Below are 13,419 nucleotides of genomic sequence, written 5' to 3'. Positions count from 1 at the left end.
TGAACTGAAGCACAGTGTACCCCACATCAGGTGTCAAGAACACACAGTTCCACCTGGTCTAGGAATTGAAACCAAGAGTGCAACGCCATCACCACTAGGCTATGTGCTTTCATATGCATATATATATATAGATAGATTGATAAAACTTACTTGGAAAAGGATGCATGGTGTTCGATCATATAATAATATAAATAATATATAAATATATGCATATATCCATACATATATGTACATACCTACATCTATACCCATATATGCATGTATGTATACATATAGATGTAGGTATGTACATATATGTATGGATATATGCATATATTTATATATTATCTATATTATTATTATTATTATTATTATTATATATATATATATATATATATATATATATATATATTCATATTCATATACATACATACAGCTGGGTGCAAAAGTAGGTATACAGTAAGTTCCACATCAAAGTTATGTCACTTAATTCATTAAAATTTTTAGCACATTAAATTAGTTAACCTTATTTTTGATATTTTCAGTGTCATTAATCAAAATAATACATTTATAATTATAATAATACTTTTATCGTAACTTTTAATTTTTTTGATAAAAATAAATGAGTATTGTATGTGTTTTCTGTTTTCATAACTGTATACCTTTTGCACCACCCTGTATATACATTTGCACATGCATAGAAACACACATGCGTGCACACATACATGAAGACAACAGCCACATTATTGGCAACTTGTAGGTATTTTCTTCCCATGAGGCATATTGCAGTGGCCAGAGGAGTCTGGAATAGGGAAATGTCTGCAGACAAACCAACGTATCAAAATAATATTGGTAGAGCTTAAAAATTTAACCAGTCATCAAGTTAAAACATAAATGGTTGTATATTGTTGTGTGGGACCACAAAGAAAGGATATGTTCTGTTGTAGAAATCAGCTACCCTCTGGACACCAAAAAAGGAGGCAGCTGTGGACCATTGATAAGGAGTTGGCAAATCTAGTACCAAAAACAGACTTTCAGTTTCATACCTATTATTATTGGAGCAACAGGATACATACTGACCTGAAGGCGGAGAGCTGGCATAAATGTTAGCAGGCCAGGTGAAATGCTTAGCGGTATTTCGTCCATCTTTACGTTCTGAGTTCAAATTTCCGCTGAGGTCAACTTTGCTTTTCATCCATTCGAGGTCGATAAATTAAGTACCAGTTATGCACTGGGGTCGATGTAATTGACTTAATTCCTTGTTTGTCCCCTCAATAAAGAAATAAGAAATCTTAGCAGGCTGGGCAAAATGCTTAGCGGTATTTCGTCTGTCTTGACGTTCTGAGTTCAAATTTCCGCTGAGGTCAACTTTGCCTTTCATCCATTCGAGGTCGATAAATTAAGTACCAGTTATGCACTGGGGTCAATGTAATTGACTTAATTCCTTGTTTGTCCCCTCAATAAAGAAATAAGAAATCTTAGCAGGCTGGGCGAAATGCTTAGCGGTATTTCGTCTGTCTTGAGGTTCTGAGTTCAAATTTCCGCTGAGGTCAACTTTGTCTTTCATCCATTCGAGGTCGATAAATTAAGTACCAGTTACACACTGGAGTCAATGTAATTGACTTAATTCCTTGTTTATCCCCTCTATGTTTAGCCCCTTGCAGGCAATAAAGAAATAAGAAATGTTAGCAGGCCGGGCGAAATGCTTAGCGGTATTTTGTCTGTCTTTATGTTCTGAGTTCAAATTTCTGCCGAGGTTGACTTTGCTTTTCATCCTTTTGAGGTTGACCAGTTGCGTACTGGGGTTGATCTAATCAACTGGCTCCCACCCCAAAAATTTCAGACCTTGTGCCTAGAGTAGAAAAGGATATGTACCAACCCATCTGGAGGAAAGTATGGCTGAACTTGGGTTCTTGAGGAAAGAACGCAAATCCTTAATTCATATATTATAAATGATTACAATAATAAAGACCTCCTAAGATTTAAGGCAAAACGAACAAAAGAAGATCCTTTCCTTCACAACCTTGCTACCAAGCAGGTGGTCAGTCAAAATTAGCTCTAAATTAAGAGAATGAGAACACACACACACACACACACACAGCCACCCATTTATCTGCAAATCCAAACAACAGGACAACAGACAATATATATTTTATAATACTGACGGATGGCCAGCGACTGAGTTTCTGTGTTGAATAATTATACACACATCAAAGGGTTTCGAAGCGTTTAATTAACTACAAATGTTTTGGTTGATTACTCAGCTGGAGAAGTACTGAGGGTGTTTAACAAAGAAACGTACTGGCTGTTTAGTCATTTTATTGTTGTTGTTGTTGTTGTTGGTGGCAGTGGTTGTGGTGCATTTGTTTGTTGGTAGTTTGGTTATTTTCATTATAAAAGAAGGTGACCCACCATGAAATATATGTAAACAAGGGTGGCAGGAGGGGAAAAGTCTTGGAGGGGTTTCAATATTTAATATCTGCTTTATTTCATGTTTTAAATCTACAATGCCATAGTATTATATTCAGTGTATATCCAGTATGTATGTATGTATATATATATATATATATATCATCATCATCATCATCGTTTAACGTCCGCTTTCCATGCTAGCATGGGTTGGACGATTTGACTGAGGACTGGTGAAACCGGATGGCAACACCAGGCTCCAGTCTGATTTGGCAGAGTTTCTACAGCTGGATGCCCTTCCTAACGCCAACCACTCAGAGAGTGTAGTGGGTGCTTTTACATATATATATATATATATATATATATATATATGTATGTATGTATATACATATATGTATGCTTCATCATCATCATCGTTTAACATCTGTTTTCCATGCTGGCATAGGTTGGATGGTTTGACTGAGGTCTGGAGAGCCAGCAGCTGCACCAGGTTCCAATCTGATCTGGCAATGTTTCTACAGCTGGATACCCCTCCTAATGCCAACCACTGCAAGAGTGTAGTGGGTGCTTTTTATGTGCCACCGGCACAGGAGCCAGTCAGGTGGGCCTGGCATTGATCACATTTGGATAGTGCTTTTTACATGTCACCAGCATGGGGGCCAGTCAGGGGTTACTGGCATCGGCCACTTTTGGATGGTGTCTTTTACATGCCATCGGCACGAGAGCCAGTTAGGGGGTACTGATATTGGCCACCTTTGGATGGTGGTTTTATACGTGCCACCAGCACGGGAGCCAGTATATATATATATATATATATATATATATATATCATTGTGTCTGAGGAGAGTCATTCTCTTTTAGTGCCTAATTACTTAACACACTCACCAGTTTGATTTCCACTCATTTACTGAAAATAAAAAAAAATTTTAAATATTAATATAAAATAAAATAAATCACTAAATTGAACCAGTGAGTGTGTCAAATAATAAGGTACTAAAAGTGAATGACTCTTCCCATACACAAAGAAATATGCTTCAATACACAAATTCATATAAAGAATCTTGCAAACCAAATCCAAAACAAAATATATATACATATATATTTATAAGTGGCATTCCATCGGTTAAGACGACAAGTATTCCAGTTGATCTGATCAATGGAACAGCCTGTTCATGAAATTAATATGCAAGTGGCTGAGTACTCCACACACACATGTACCATTAATGTAATTTTCAGGGAGATTCAGGATGACACAGAGTGTGACAAGGCTGGCCCTTTGAAATATAGGTACAACTCATTTTTGCCAGCTGAGTGGACTGTGAGCAACATGAAATAAAGTGTCTTGCTCAAGAACACAATCTGCTGCAGGTATTGAACTCATGACCTTATGACTGTGAGCCTTGTGACTCTAGTCACCAAGCGACACACCTTCACAGTATACAACATCATCATCATCCTTTAATGTCTATTTTCCATACTAGTATGGGTTGGATGGTTTGACCAGAGCTGGGAAGCTGGAGAGCTGCATCAGGTTCCAGTATGACTTGACTTGGTTTCTATGGCTGGATTCTCTTCCTAATGCCAACCACTTTACAGTGTGTGATGGATGCTTTTAATGTGGCACCAGTGATTCTATATGGCACTGGCATGAGTGTCTTTTTTGTGGCACTGATACAGGACTCTTGCAAGCCAATCTGCTGTGGAGGACAGGTCTTCTTGAGTAGAGCAAGGTGCCAGGTATCTCAGTCCTTTGTCATCTCATCTGAAAAGTTCAGCATTTTGAGGTCATCCTTCAGAGAGAGGGGTGGGAGATGTAGTGGTGTGTGTGGGGTGGGATTACTATATGCTAGGTGTGAAAAAATATCTATTAAGGAAAATATATAAAAAACTTCCGTATTTGATGGCATAAAAGGTACACATGTTTATTAGACGCACCTTAAGTTCAGCTGCGCATATTCAGGTGGAAGAAGTTTTTGTGCATGAGAGCATGTGATATAAGCCCAACTTTGCAAACATGACCCAGGGTGATGAGATGTTTTTGAAAAAAAAGTGTGTCTTATATACCATGAAATGTGATAGTGAAAAAATCTACCAAGATTTTAGGCCCCTTCATGACTTTTGGCTCATTATGGAGCTAAAAGCATAACTTTTGTTATGCTAATTTCCCAGTTGGTTATCTCTGCCTCTATCATCTAAGTCTTCCACTCTCTCTCTCTCTCTCTCTCCCTCTCTCTTATAACATTCATAAAACAAGATAAAATCCTGTGCCTTGAGAAGTGAGTTTCTGACATTCAAGATAAAACAAAGGTAAAATATGATATGGCAGGGCTCTCCATCCAAGAGAGAACCTGTCTTATCATATGTTACAAATGTTCCTAACTGATTTTCTTTTTAACTGACATGCACCATCAACAGTTTCATTAGACTCTAGTTTGGCTTCTCTCTAATACACTTTAACCCATTTCTTATTGTATTTCTGTTGAAATATAATATGCCTTTTTTTTATTTATTAGTTTTGAAAAGCTGTGAAGAAGTGTCACACTCTAATGGTGGAGGGAACCTGTAGAAGAAGTAGACCCAGGAAGACATGGGGTGAGATGGTGCAGCATGATCTTCGAATGTTGGGCCTCACGGAGGCAATGACAAGTGGCTGAGACCTTTGGTGATGAGCTGTGCTTGAGAAGACCTGTCAAGTCAAGTGAAATCGTAGCCATGGTTGATCCTAGTGCCAGTTGACTGGCATCTGTGACAGTGGCACAAAAAGCACTTTCTGAGCGCATGGCCAATGTTGGTGTCACGTCAATGGCACCTGTACTGGTGGCACGTAAAAAGCACCCACTACACTCTTGGAGTGGTGTGTGTTAGGAAGGGCATCCAGCTGTAGAAACTCTGCCAAACCAGATCAAAATCTGGTGAAGCTCCCTGGCTTAATAGTTTTCAGTCAAACTGTTCAACCCATGCCAGCATGGAAAGCAGACATTAAACAACGATGACGATGATGATGAATGAAGAATTTAGTATCATTATTAAATTGGTGTTTGGAACATAAATCAACATGAAATTTTGATGAAAGGTTTTTGTATTTAGTTGACTTTAACCCATTCATGCCAGTCATCCATTTAAACTGACAATTTATAAGGGTATAAAAGAAATACTTGATACAAATTGTGATTTATGTGTGATCTGTATGAAAGAATGAAACATGTTCTTAACAGTTAAGCAGTCTGTATCAAACGGATTTCAATGAAATTTTTTTCAGTTGTCATTTAGGTCAAAATAATAATATCTGTGAATTTTCAGGCAATTTCATTTGCCAGAAAAATTTCAGCATGAATGGGCTAAAACAAGAACCTTGTAGCATAGGTGTAGTCTCAGGTGGATTGCAACCAAAAGGGTTTTGTCTTTTATGTTATACTTGTTTCAGTCGTTGGACTGTGGCCATGCTGGGGCACAATCTTCAAAGGTTTACTCAAGCAATTTCACTGCAGTATTTATTTTGTTTAATATCTGGTATTCATTCTGTCAATCTCTAAAATCTTATACAGTCTAATCTTTACCGTCTATCCCAGACTAATCTTAATCCTAATAGCTATCTACTCCAGATTTCTCTGACTCCTCACAACTTTCTGTTCCTGAACAAGAGATCACTTTGAAATGCCAATAAGCTTTAAATTTTACATAAATCTTACGCTGATTGAAATAACTTTCTATAATGAATGAGAAGGGGTTAGAGGCTATAATGATTATTTCTACTCAAGGCACAAGGCCTTGAAAATTTGGGGGCTGGCCAATTAGATCAATCTCAGTGTGTAACTGGTACTTATTTCATCAACCCCGAAAGGATGAAACGCTAAGTCAAACTCGGCGGGATTTGAACTCAGGACGTCGCAGCAGACAAAATACTGCTAAGCATTTCGCCCAGCATGCTAATGATTCTGCCAGCTTGCCGCCCTAGTTAGAGCATTTAATAATATCAATTATAAAGAAAGGAAACAAGATACATTAACATAAACTTTACTTACACATATATTAGCATAATCAAAACATACAAACAGGTTTACAGCTGCATACATTTATACATCCATTTATCGCTTTTCTATAATTTCAGACTGGAGTGGCACATTGGGTAAGTGCTGGCAACCCCTTAGCCTCCTGTGCCAGGAATATGGGGAAAATATTGGAAGCAGAACATTGGATAATTGACAAGGAGGTGGAGTCCTCAACCAATGGCTTGAAGGTTATTGTGGTCAAGCAACAGATCAGTACTGTGAGACAATGGTTGAGCATCAACTAACAAGTGAGTTGCTAGTGCGGGGCAGCCTCATTGCTGACCATGCCCATTGCACTCTTGTACGCCACTTGGTACCCGGTGTGGAAGTTCAGAGTAGGTAGTATGGTGGTGGTGGTGACTTGGTACCGACTGCCTTACATCCAAAGGTATTTTTGTTCAGAGAAGATTTCCAAACAGAACAATCAATGTTGATTTGCAATGGGCAGCTGATTACAATAATTGCCCATTAAATATAATTAAATGTGTGTATAAGCATGTTCCTGCCCCTCACCTCTTTCAACTCTCTTTCATCTCCCTCCCATTCCACCCCGCAACATGTCTAACCTTCTTCCGTCACCTGCACTCTCACCTTAAACTTATTTTCTCACCACCTTTTCTTCTTCTTTTATCTTTTCTCTTTGATCTTCTTTCTATGAAGGACGAGTGACTATAACATTCTTTCTTTCCAAGTGTTAAAAACTAGTGCAACACTCGTTAAAATTTGTCCCTTCAACATTATCTTTATTTTTCAGCTCATTGCCTAATGTATATGTGTGTATATATATATATATATATATATGTGTATATATATATATATATATATATATATATATATATATATATATATATATATATATATATATATATATATATGTATATGTATGTATCTATATATATATATATATATATACATACAAACATGCATATATATATATATATATATATACATACAAACATGCATATATATATATATATATACATACAAACATGCATATATATATATATACATACAAACATGCATATATATATATATATATATATACATACAAACATGCATATATATATATATATATATATATACATACAAACATGCATATATATATATATATATATATATACATACAAACATGCATATATATATATATATATATATATATATATATATATATATATATATATATATATATATACACACATATATATATATATATGTCATCATCATCATCATCATCATCGTTTAACGTCCGCCTTCCATGCTAGCATGGGTTGGACGATTTAACTGAGGACTGGTGAAACCGGATGGCAACACCAGGCTCCAATCTAATTTGGCAGAGTTTCTACAGCTGGATGCCCTTCCTAACGCCAACCACTCAGAGAGTGTAGTGGGTGCTTTTACGTGTCACCCGCACGAAAACGGCCACGCTCGAAATGGTGTCTTTTATGTGCCACCCGCACAAGAGCCAGTCCAGGGGCACTGGCAACGATCTCGCTCGAAAACCCCACAAGGCCAGTCAGGCGGTATATATATATATATATATATATATATATATATATATATATATATATATATATATATATATATATATATATATATATATATATATATATATATATATATATATATATATATATGTCTGTACGTATTGTCGTCGTCGTTTAACATCCGCTTTCCATGCTAGCATGGGTTGGACGATTTGACTGAGGACTGGTGAAACCAGATGGCTACACCAGGCTCCAATCTGATTTGGCAGTGTTTCTACAGCTGGATGCTCTTCCTAAAGCCAACCACTCAGAGAGTGTAGTGGGTGCTTTTACATGTCACCCGCACGAAGGCCAGTCAGGTGGTACTGGCAAAGGCCACGCTCATCTCGCTCGAGAAACCTCATGTGTCAACCGCACAAGAGCCAGCCCAGGGGCACCAGCAACGATCCCGCTCGAAAATCCCAGAACCCCACACAAGAGCCAGTTCAGGGGCACCGGCAACGATCTCGCTCGAAGAAATTTCATGTGTCACCAGCAAAAGAGCCAGTCCAGGGGCACCGGCAACGATCCCGCTCGGAAGATTTCATGTGTCGCCCGCACATGAGCCAATCCAGGGGCACTGGCAACGATCCCGCTCAAAAGACTTCATGTGTCGCCCGCACATGAGTCAGTCATGGGGCACTGGCAACGATCCCGTCCCGCTCAAGGCATTTCATGTGTCACCCACACAAGAGCCAGCCCAGGGGCACCGGCAACGATCCCACCCGAAAGATTCCATGTGTCGCCCGCACACGAGCCAGCCCAGGACCCCGCTCGGAAGATTTCATGTGTTGCCCGCACATGAGCCAATCCAGGGGCACCGGCAATGATCCCGCTCGAAAGATTCCATGTGTCGCCCGCACACGAGCCAGCCCAGGACCCCGCTCGGAAGATTTCATGTGTCGCCCGCACATGAGCCAGTCCAGGGGCATGTGTATATATACATATACATATACATATATATATGTGTGTGTGTGTGTGTGTGTGTGTGTGTGTGTGTGTGTGTGTTCACTACACTCTCGGAGTGGTTGGCGTTAGGAAGGGCATCCAGCTGTAGAAACTCTGCCAGATCAGATTGGAACCTGGTGCAGCCATCCGGTTCACCAGTCCTCAGTCAAATCGTCCAACCCATGCAAGCATGGAAAGCGGATGTTAAACGATGATGATGATGATGATGATATATAGCGAGCCACAAGAAGCCAGCACTGTTTTGAATGAGATCTCGCTGGTAGCCATTGCCATGCACGAGACAAGAACGAGATCTCGCCTGCAACTATTTGTCATGCACGAGATGATAACGAGACTCTTGGTGATAACCAGTATTTAAGCAAGAGGACGACATTCTCTCTCTCACTCTTCTCATGCTCAACACCGAGAAACATTGCAAAGCCAGCAGCTCACAGCATACTCTTGTCTTGCTCTGACTCCACATGCTTATTCTCCAGAGGTAATGAACCTCATGTGTATGGAGTTAAGACAAATCATGTGCTGCTATAAAGATGGTCACTGAGATCAAACCACATAAATGAGAACTCTGTAAATAAACGGCTATTGAATTGAACTCTGCTTGTGAACTTCTTCTTCGTGTTCCAGATCCTTGAAACTACAAAAATAATTATAACGGGAGAAGGAGATACTCCACAGGTATCATAAACCTTCCATTCCATTATAAATATATATGTGTGTGTGTGTGTGTGTGTGTGTGTGTGTGTACATATACATATAATTGTTAAAGAGGACAACAAATGTTAAGGAAAGGCAAACATCTCAAGTCAATGCATTATAATTAGTGGAAAAAATTCAAAGTCTTACAGCTGTTTCTGAGAAATCCCAGAGTATGGGATATTCCATCATCAGAGATAAATAGGGAAAATGAGAAGTGTATAGATTAATGAAATGATGACATAGAGGACAGGAGTTAAAGTCCTGACATTGTAAACATCCAGAAAAAAGACATGAACATATCAATGTTCAATAGTAGAATGGTAGTGGAGGTGGCTTTTAAGTGTATCTATACACACACATACATGTTTATGTGTGTGTGTGTATGTATGTATGTATGTATGTATGGATGGATGGATAGATAGATAGACAGACAGATAGATAGATAGACAGTCAGATAGATAGATAGATAGACGGCCGGACGGACAGATAGATAGACAGACAGTCAGATAGATAGATAGATAGATAGATAGACGGACAGATAAATAGATAGACAAACAGACAGTCAGATAGATAGATAGATAGATAGATAGATAGACGGACAGATAGATAGATAGACAAACAGACAGTCAGATAGATAGATAGATAGATAGATAGATAGATAGATAGATAGATAGATAGATAGATAGATAGATAGATAGATAGATAATTAGATAGATAGATAGATAGATTAGATAGACAGATAGATTAGATAGACAGATAGATTAGATAGACAGATAGATTAGATAGACAGATAGATAGATAGATAGATAGATAGATAGATAGATAGATAGTTAGATAAAATTACCAACTTGTGCGAAATGAGAAATGAATGTACATAAATACATACATACATACATACAAACACACACATGCACACACACACACATACATGCATACATAAATTCGTACATACATACATACTCACACACATCACATGTGACCAGTGTGATAAAAATGACCAACTTGCATAGTCATTTGTCCAGTGGTAGATTTACAAACTTAAATATATTGAAGTAAAGAAAATATAAAGAAACTCAGGTAAATAATATAATTTCAATGGTAACACGAGCTCACACACACACATACACACACATATTGAAATTAATATAATCTTAGCATTATATTAATTTCAAACACAACTGATTAATCATTGTAAATTGTGATGACAGTGTGAAATTTGAATTAGTGACTGATCTAGAACTTTGTACAGAAACCCCATCTCCTAAATATCTCTTTCAGCCAGTGTAGATGTAATACATCTTGATAAACTCTGCCTGGTGCAATCTGTACAGGGAGTGGGATGGAACAAGTAATATTGTGAAGACATTGTAGTCAGGGCCATTACTAAGCCCCTGCAACCCCTACGGTTGCAGGCTCCCCCCCCCCCCGCGGTTGAGGGGGGGGGCATGTTAAAGTCAAAGTATGTAGATGAGTCATCTATTTACTTTGGTTAAGATGTTGAACAAGGATTAAACTATTTGTAATAGACCTAAATAAATTTTTAACTTGTACTTTTAAAAATGTTCTTTTTGAATTTCAGATAGAATAAAGTAAAATATAGTTATGGATAAAAGGTGTGTAGATTATGAATTTTGATTGAAGGGATGGGGCCTCGAAACGAAAAGTTACAGGGGGCCTCTAAAAGTCATGCGACGGGAGCTGATTGTAGGGTAAGAAGAGTCTTTTGTGTTGCTGAGAACATTATAATCACTTTGGTATTGGTGCCTGTTAGAATGAACCTTGTAGTTTACAAAGTAGTGGGGGGGAGTAGGAAGGGCATCAAGTCAGAAAACCATGCTGAAATATGGTATATACATGCAAAAAGCACTGGTGCTGTTGCCACAAAAAAAAACCGAGCACACTCTGTGGAGTGGTTGGTGTTAGGAAGGGCATCCAGCTGTAGAAACCAAGCCAAAAGAAACTATGGAGTCTGGGGTGACTACTGGCCTTACCAGCTCCTGTCAAACTGTCCAACCCATGCCAGCATAGAAAAAGGACGTTAGATGATGATGATGATGCAAGATCTGGTCCTCAACTCTCAGCATAGGGCATCCAGCTGTAGAACCTCTACCAAATCAGATTGGAGCCTGGTGTAGCCATCTGGTTCACCAGTCCTCAGTCAAACTGTCCAACCCATGCTAGCATGGAAAGCGGACGTTAAACGATGATGATGATGATATACAATCTGTCTTCCTCCTGAGAAATCCCCTTCAGATGCTGAGCCCCATGGAAGAGATGACAAAGGACCGGAATGATTGGCAATCTGCTGTGCTTGAGAAAACCTGTCCATCTGAGAAAAACTGAGGCCCTAAAGGTATGTCGTTTATACCTCTGCCCCAGCATATAATCTGTCCTTGACAAGTCTTTCCCTAACAACTTATCTTCCTTACGTCCCCTCCCTCCACCTGCATTCTCCTCCCCCTCCATCTTCCACTCTCCTTTCCTGCTCTCACAAACTCACCCACCCACTCACTTATATACACCTCCCTGTAACTTGGGGGTACCCATCCTGTTATATCTTCTTAACCATCTTGTCTCTTGCTCCTTAAGTCCCCTATTACTGTCCCCCCTCAGGATTCGTAGTCTTGTATCAACAGTGATGGTGGTATGAAAAAAATCACCCAGCATGCACTGTAAAGTCGTTGCTGTTAGGAAGGGCATCCAGCTGTAGTAACCATTCCAAAACAGACATTGGAGGACAATGCAGTCCTTGGATCCATTGGGTCCTGTCAAAACCATCCAACCTTTGCCAGTATGGAATATGGATGTTAATTGATGACAATGATGGTGATGGCAATGGCATATATACTGATTATATAGTTCATATTCATATTATACACAGACCTATAATTGTCCTATCCACACTATGGGCTGCATATACAGTTCCTCAGCCTACAAGAAATAGTAGCTGAATCACTCTTACTTAATACTTTACTACCTTAAAACAAAAAAGGATCGACACATCAGATGAAGTAGTCCAAAATACTCTGTATTTGAAAGTTTTGATAGGATGGTCATGGCTAGAACTGGTTTCAGCATAGAGTTGACCCGAGGAGTTAAACAACAACAACAACAGCAATTGACAACAATAACTTCCATTCTTCTAGCAGACATTCTAGGTTTCTTTAATCAGACATTGGAATCATATTTGAGGTTTTAGCTTTTTGGTCAAATTTCAATTCCTATTTAGAGATAAGAGAATAAAAGACATACTGTGGTAGCAAATTAAATGGTTACACTTACCAACTCTATGGAACTTCTCAAATTGGCAGCACCAACGTGAAGGATTACTTTCTTTATTTTGTTAATATGAAAAAGATAAAATTTAATACATACATGCATGTAACTACGCACACAGGCACACATACAAACATACATACAAATGTGCACATATGCATATATGCATGCATTTATGCATACATACATACATGCATGCATACATACATCCACCCATACATACATGCATGCATACATCTATATATACATAATACATACATCTATACATCCATCCATAGATACATGCATCCATCCATCCATACATGCATGCATACAAATCTGCCCATACATACATGTATATAAACATATTTCTTTCTGAGAGCCATCTCTATTGCCTGACAGGTTTTACTTTTAGCCCAGCTGGGTTCCTAGAAATCCTCCTCACTAGTATAGGTTCAATGACTGTTTAGCCCTCAGAAGTTCTGGGTTCGTGTCTGGCATGTTCAAAGACCACTGTGAGTGAGGCACCCGTCAGCTTT

This window comes from Octopus bimaculoides, chromosome 3 (genome assembly GCF_046866305.1).
Source record: "Octopus bimaculoides isolate indiv1 chromosome 3, ASM4686630v1, whole genome shotgun sequence".
NCBI classification, from domain to species: Eukaryota; Metazoa; Mollusca; class Cephalopoda; order Octopoda; family Octopodidae; genus Octopus; species Octopus bimaculoides.
This window is presented reverse-complemented; position numbering follows the sequence as displayed.